The 7,732-nt window shown below is 37.5% G+C and overlaps 1 pseudogene; it reads right to left on the bottom strand.

The window, feature by feature from the left end:
* Positions 1 to 7,155: 7,155 nt before the first annotated feature.
* On the bottom strand, positions 7,156 to 7,732 carry LOC118662222 (annotated as a pseudogene).

Genomic DNA, 7,732 nt, shown 5'->3' with positions numbered 1-7,732 from the left:
TTCTTTACTCTAACTCCTCATATGAGCAATGATTTGACTCTGAAACTGGAGCCAGATGGAACTTAAGGAACTTAAGTATATTTTTACATTTTGGTGGTAGCCCCTATCAAAAACATTCATATAAACTATTACCAATAATTTATAAATGCTCATAATATTGTGAGAACAACTTAAAGACTTTCACATATAAATAATGCTTGTAGAGTAAGGTAATAGGCCGAAACGTATTGGGCATTAGTAAATAGCCTTTGTTTAGCCAACCACATCCAACTTGGGAATCAGACCCTCTCCTCGCTCAAGGCAGCAACAATAAATTGATGGCAAGGATGGATCATTAAATCCTTGTAATTAGTGGGATATTATTCCTTCTATCAAATTTGAAGCATAATTGATTAATCCTTTACTTTGAGATATGTCACATCAATTTCTTTTGCTTGTCTCAATAGTAATCCTTCCATGTTCTTAATACAGTTATTTCAAAATTATAGATCCAGCAATCAATGTATATTTACAAGTGTCAAAAAGGTGTGAGTTATTATGCTGGACTTTATGGGGCATACAAGGAAAGACAAAATTTATTTTGTCACAGATAATTAGAAACTAAATAAATGAAAGATTTTTTTTTCAAAGCAGAGAGAGAAAGAGATAATAAGAATGCCAAATGAGTGGTTTGACTCTCCTTTGAACAATAACCATCATATTGCTCTTGAGATTATCACTCACTGGGTTTATTACTCATGGGCCTCACGTTGGCTGCCTAAATCCTTCTTTATGCTTAGTTATAGAAACAAGGACATTCTCATTTCCTTCAAAAACAAAAGCTACAGAAGACCTCAATTTCTAGTGACAAAGCCATTTTTGTTTTGCTATGGTATTATAAGATACTCTCTTTTAAAATTAATCATGAAACTATTTCTTAAAGCATTTTGGTATCCAATTATTACTTTCTGCATTGGGCTATTTTTTTAATTAGTGAACAGTATGATGGCTATGATATTAGACACATTTTGAAAAGTTTTACCTGCTAATGCAACTAATCTAGAATTTTAGAGTTGCCCATACTTCCTACACCAGGGAAGACAAACAGTGACAATTTGGAAGAATGTGTGTGTGTGTGTGTGTGTGTGTGTGTGTGTGTGTGTGTGTGTTTTAATCAAGCAAAGCATTGGTTATTTTCATTTTTATTGTCCCTTCACCCTTTTTTTTTTTAAAGAAAGAGGACTTTTCACACTGGATTATTTAATTAATGATGCATGTGTGACCCTGTGAATATTTTAGTGCACTGTGAACTCTGACTACAAATATAATTTATATCAAGGAAACTGTTCATAAGAGGAACGAGAAGCAGCTACATTATCAGTTTCATCTCTAATGGTTGTCATAATTTCTTCTTTCATCTTCCAAATTTGATTTTAAAAAGAGCAAATATGTTACTGCTATGCAATGGTGACATATTCATTAATCACAATACAGTTTACCATTATGAGCTACATTTGTTTATTACTAAAATAATAGCTCCTATATGAGTAACTAATCTGATATTAATATTCTATTAAGATAATTCAACAGTGCATTATAAATATTAACTACAAAGAGAATTCAGAGGGATTGGAGAGTTCTTTTGTTCCAAAATTGAAGGTGTCATGTCAATTATTATCATGAGATGGTCAATAAAAAATACATAAGGCATCAATTCTATTGTGACGATAACTGGAAGTAAACAAAGAAATCTTTTCTTTTATCTTTATGGCCTCTTAATTTCAGTTATAAAATCTGTTATTTTAAAAGTATATAAAGACAGGTTTTTTAAGCATTATGTTTTATGATATGTGCACAGAGATTAAAGTAACTACACATGTCTGACTTCTAACTCATGCTGATAACTAGGAATTTTCTTTCTCATGAATTCATGTTTCTTAGAGATAACAAGCCACCCTAGGGAAAGGGGCCCTGGAGAGAAAGGGGTAGTAGCTATTACTGGGATTTTACAAAGTGATGTTCTCTATTAACATTTCTCATTCCCTGGGTGCCTTCTCTGACAGCTCCCAAAGCTCAACACTGACGCAAAAGCTTACGCAAGTGGAGGATGGGAGGTTATACCAGCATTGTGGCATTCTGGAAATAACACAAGTTTAAAATTAGAGGTGGGTTCAAATCATAATAAAATGATATAATGCATATAGATATCTGGTATTCACAGACCTTCAATTCATTACAGGTAGTATTTATTTGAAGTATTTTAGGCCTACCATGTGGCAGACCCTGTGCCAGAAGATAGTGGTGAATAAGCCAGACCCAGCTACTTAGGGCGACCAACTGTCATCATTTTTCCAGAATTTCCTTGTTTCAGCAAAGAAAGTCCTGCACTTCAGAAACTCCTAAGCCACAAGCAAACCAGGGCTATTGGGCATCCTACGAGAGCATCAACCTAACAATCAGGCTAACTATATCTAGATGCCAGCAAGGACTTGACCACAGTGTGAAACTGTCGTTTCACAGAGTGGCCAAAAGGGAGAGCAAAATTATCAACACTCACCTGAATCAAAGTGAGTGTGAGAATGACAGGATTCTAAAGGGGTTGGCAAGGGAATCAAGAACTGGATTAAAAACAGGAAGTGTTAGGGCAATCAGCTGAGTAAGCAGCTATCAGAGCCATTCGAGATTCCTTGGAACTGTAAACTGCCCTTGAAGAACCCTTTATAGAGTGTTAGTGACTCCCCTGTAGACATCCAGTGGAGGTAGAAGGTATGTAGGAAGCCAAACACGTGTGTAGGCAATTATATCAGCTGGGGGAGAGCCAAAGCTTAAAACATTTTCTGTGGACAAAGCTTGACTAGACCACATACTTGAAGCAACATATAGTCTTGATATCGCCGTAGTACCTCCATCTAGTAGTGAGAGGAACTAAAGCTCCAGATATTACCCTTGGCCTCATGGTCCTGAGACAGTGATTTAAATGTTCAGCTCCTCTGTTTTATTTCCTTGCCTGGACTGTTATCTCAATACTAGAGGCCCAGTACACGAAATTCCTGCACAGGGCAGGGAGGTGTCCCTCAGCCCAGCCTGCACCCTCTCCAATCTGGGACCCCTCGAGGAATGTCCAATCGGGCCTAAACAGGCAGTTAGATGCCCCTCTCACAATCCAGGACTGCTGGCTCCCAACCGCTTGCCTGCCTGCCTGCCTGATTGCCCCTAACCACTCCCCTGCCAGCTTGATCTATGCCTAACTGCTCCCCTGCTGGCCCAATTGCCCCTAACTGCCCTCCCCTGCTGGCCTGGTCACCCCCAACTGCCCTCCCCTGCTGGCCCAGTCACCCCTAACTTCCCTCCCTTGGCAGCCCGATTGCCCCTAACTGCCCTCCCCTGCCAACCTTGTCACCCCTAACTGCTCTCCACTGCTGGCCTGGTTCCCCCCAACTGCCCTTCCCTGCAGGCCTGATCACCCATAACCGTCCTCCCCTCCAGCCATCTTGTGTCCACATGGGAGCAGCCATCTTGTGTGTTGGACTGATGGTCAATTTGCATATAACTCTTTAATTAGATAGGATTCCTCCAAGCTTTCTTCATCTGGTGTTTCCTCCCATGCCTGCCTCCCCACCCAAACTTTCCTATAGCCTCCAGAACCCACTATTTTTATTGGGAACTCCCATCAGATTCCAACTACATCAATATTGCTCTTGTTTATTGTTTAACCTCTCCTCTCCATTCCATTGCTGCTGTTTTAGTTCATGCTTGCATGGCTGTCTGTAAATCCCATGGTAGCCTCCAGTCTCTCTGCCTCCATTTCACACCTTTCTAATGTGTCTCCAAAGCTGGCAAAGTTCCAAAATAAAAATCTGGTCATGTCTGTTTCTTGGTTTAAAATCATTCAACACAAGGTGTTTTCTAATTTCCCTTTTGATTTCTTCATTTTAAAAAAATACATATTTTTATTGATTTCAGAGAGGAAGGGAGAGGGAGAGAAACAAATATTAATGTTGAGAGAGAATCATTGATTGGCTGCCTTCTGCACACCCCCTACTGGGGATTAAGCCTGCAACCAGGGCATATGCCTTTGGCTGGAATCAAACCCAGGACCCTTCAGTCCACAGACTGGCACTTTATCCACTGAGCAAAACTTCCTAGAGCTTGATTTCTTCTTTGAACCAATAGTCCTTCAAAAGCGTGTTGTTTAAATTCCACATATTTGTGAATTTTCCAGTTTTGCTTCTGCTGTTGATTTCTTTTATTTTCGTTTCTTTTCTTTTCTTTTCTATTATTTTCTTTCCTTTCAGATGCCTTGCCCAAACTTCCGGGGCACCCACTTAATTCACAGCACTCTGTATTTTCCTGAGGAGAGAAGACTTCTTATTTACCTTGGTTTCTTCAGTGATCAGTACAGTTTCTGACATATACTTGGTATTTGCTAATGAATACATGGGATGTTGAAGACAGTAAAGAAGAAATCATTGAACCCAAATTTAATGGGTGAAATTGGACCAGCAGTATAGTGACTACCTGTCTGCAAAATTAATAAGAAGAAACAAAGCTATCTTTCTGGAGTGCTCTGAGTACAGGAAAATGAACTACAGGACCTCTGAGGTCTTCTTTTTGCCTTTGGAGTCTGAAATTCTGGGAGAATAATACATATCTCTATGAGTTTGATCTAGTCCCTTCAAATGCATTTATTATTCTTTATTTAAATAATGTATGACTTACCCTTCCAGCTGAATATCAATAGGAAAAACAAATCTGATCTTAGATTTCCTAATGTCTCCAACTTAGGAATACATTCAAATTCAATAAAATTAAAAGACCTTAGATACGAATTATTAGGGATTTATCCTCACTCTCTTAACTGTCATTTGTATAGTCAGTCTTTTTCATGTCTTTTTTGACTTTCTAAATTCTCTTACAGAGATTTTAAATGAACTTTTCTTGACTTGTTTAGTGAAAACATTAGAATCTACAGAGAAAATTTGTTGCATTTATAACCATCTTTTTCCCTGTCAAAATTTTTTTTCTTGTTCTTTTATGGCTTCTTTTTTCACTAATCTTCTCTGCCAGGGATTCTGACAGCTGAGATATGTAATTAGTGCCATATGATATCTCAACATATAGACTTAAATTTAGTCACAGTGGTCCTAGTTGAAGTTTTTATTTGTCAAAATATTTTAGTCTTAAGTGAAGCTACCCGCACGTGCCTTTTACAAAAATAATTCTTGCACAAAAAGATTTACTATATCTCTCCTTCTTAGTAATTCTGCATAAGTCACCCAATGCAGCTGAAAATCACAGGTTTCATTTCACTCTGTGTGTGGAGGGTTTGGGTATACACAGTAAATTTTTTCATGCCTACAAGTACTTATGCTGCAATAAGGAAATTAACTTTCTTACCTCCTGGAAAACATTGTCTGCTAATATTACTGCCTACACTTCCTTGCTCAAGTGTGGCTCACAGACTACCACCTCATGCAAATATTACCTTAAATTTTTTTAACTCTATAACATTCCTCAGCATTGTTTGAGAGTTGGAGAAAGAGAAATTAGTGTAAATTCTGATACAGATAATAAAAAGGAGAATTTTGGAAATTGGAGCTTTCCTTCTAATTTATTTTTTTAAGTATTCCTAAACCCTTTAGGTATGCTCTACAAAGGTAGTTTGTGCCCCTTTTAAGGAGAAATGTTACCAGGATACCAGTAAAACCAGACATTTCTAAGTTTAATTTGTTATAGAAACAGTTTATTATAAAACTTATTGACCTATACATGACTTGTTCTAGTCTAATCATGGATTTATATATGTAAATTTTAATATTTGAGATGTTAACACATTTTTATGTGAATATTAAGAAAATAGCCTCTTAAAACTATGCTTAGAACATCATGAATTCCTTGAAGGAAGTTCTAGGCTTTATCTCTTGTGCCTGCTACATAGCTAGGCACATGTTAGTATATAAAAAGCACTGAAATTGAATTTGAAGTGGAAAACTGAAGCAAATGATGGCATAATCAATGAAAGGCAGATTTTAATTTTTTACTTCAAAATCCACAGTGGTCCTAGTTGAAGTTTTTATTTGTCAAAATAAAAATCCACCTGCTGGCCTAAAAGGGGGAGATTTTTATGTAAGAGAATAGAATTAGACTAAATGGTGTATCTACCACAAACATTTCCTCAGTTAAGCAATACATGAAGTTTGTTGTACAGTAACTGAACTAGCTTCCCTGTAGTCCAGTATTGAGTACATTACCTATCACCTGAAATACTGCAAGTGGCCTCCCAAAAGACATCATCATGTCCAGTCCTGTATTCTTACAAACCATTGTCATACTGCAGCCAGAATGATAAAGTGAATCATTTCTTCCGCTTTATCCTCTTAGAAATCACTTAGTACAGCATGTCCAGTGGGGTGCTGGCAAGCATGATACATGCAGAGGCTTAAAATACCATTAAACATTGGGGCTTCTGCTTTGGGGGTTTTTGGAGCCCAGTCACCATGTGTAAAAACACAGGCTAGCCAGCTAATTGATAGAGACTCATGGCTCCATCAATTCCATTGACCCACCAACCTCCAAACATGTGAGTGAGGCCATCTAGCATCAAACAGCCGTAAGCTGACTACAACCATATAGAGAAACCCAGGCAACCCCAGCAGAACTGCCCAGGTGAGCCTATCCCTATTGTCAAACTACAAATCTTGAACTGATAAATGACCATTGTTTTACCTGTTGGTTAGAAGCATGGCTTATTACACAGCAAAGGCTAACTACCGATACAAATGAAAACTGTGACAAAGAGAAATTTGTCTATATATCAAAAATAAAAATTCACATTCACTTTGATCCAACAATACTGTTCATTGAAAATTATTTTACAGACACACCCAATACCCACACATGTAACAAGGATATTATTACCATAATTTTATAATAGTAAAATATTGAAAATAACCTATAAATTCATTAATAAGGAATAATTAAACATAGTGTAGCTTGTTTATACAGTGGTATTTTTGTATAAAGACTGGGGTAATTTTTGATGCATGGATACGGAACAAAAACTAAAATATATTCTCACTTTTAATACATGGCCTTTACTGCATCTTTAAAATATCTCAAGTAAGTCTGAGGAAACATTTGGCATCTTGCTGTTTCTATAGCTGGACAACTTAGATTTTATTCATCAGCCTGCTGAATTGTTCCTTTTTCAGAGACATAGATAAATCCAAAAATTCTCTGATTCTCCTTTTTTAAAAAATTGTTATGGCTTGCTGAATTGAAGCAGCTAAATTTGACACAATTTCAATGTTATTTACTTCAAGAATCAACTCATCTTTCTGGGCTTGAGATACTGAACAAGCAATACCTGACCTCATTCGAACCCTGAGGATATATTTTTCGTCCAAGAAATTTCTGATTTCAAAAAGAGAACCATTCTCCTGAGTAATGATGGTGAAGGGAAGGTGAGCGTACACAGATATCTGGTAATAGAAGCCCAGGGTAATACCCTTGATCATGTTCTGCACTTGACTGCAGAGAGTGCGAATGGTGGCCAGTTCCTTTCTGTTTCCGCACTCTTTGTCAACTGGAGTCTCTTCTTTGTCTTTCCAAGAAGACTGAGTCCTACATGGATGTGATTGAAGACCCCCTGCAGGGTGCCTCTGGTGCCCTTCATAATAACCGTGCATCCCCTGAGAGTGATATCGACATTTTCTGGGATGTCAACAGTTTGATTGCCGAGAATGCTCTTCAT

This window comes from Myotis myotis, unplaced genomic scaffold (assembly GCF_014108235.1).
Source record: "Myotis myotis isolate mMyoMyo1 unplaced genomic scaffold, mMyoMyo1.p scaffold_m19_p_8, whole genome shotgun sequence".
Lineage (NCBI taxonomy): Eukaryota > Metazoa > Chordata > Mammalia > Chiroptera > Vespertilionidae > Myotis > Myotis myotis.
Note: the sequence above shows the minus strand (reverse complement) of the source record. Positions and strands in the feature narration are given on the sequence as shown.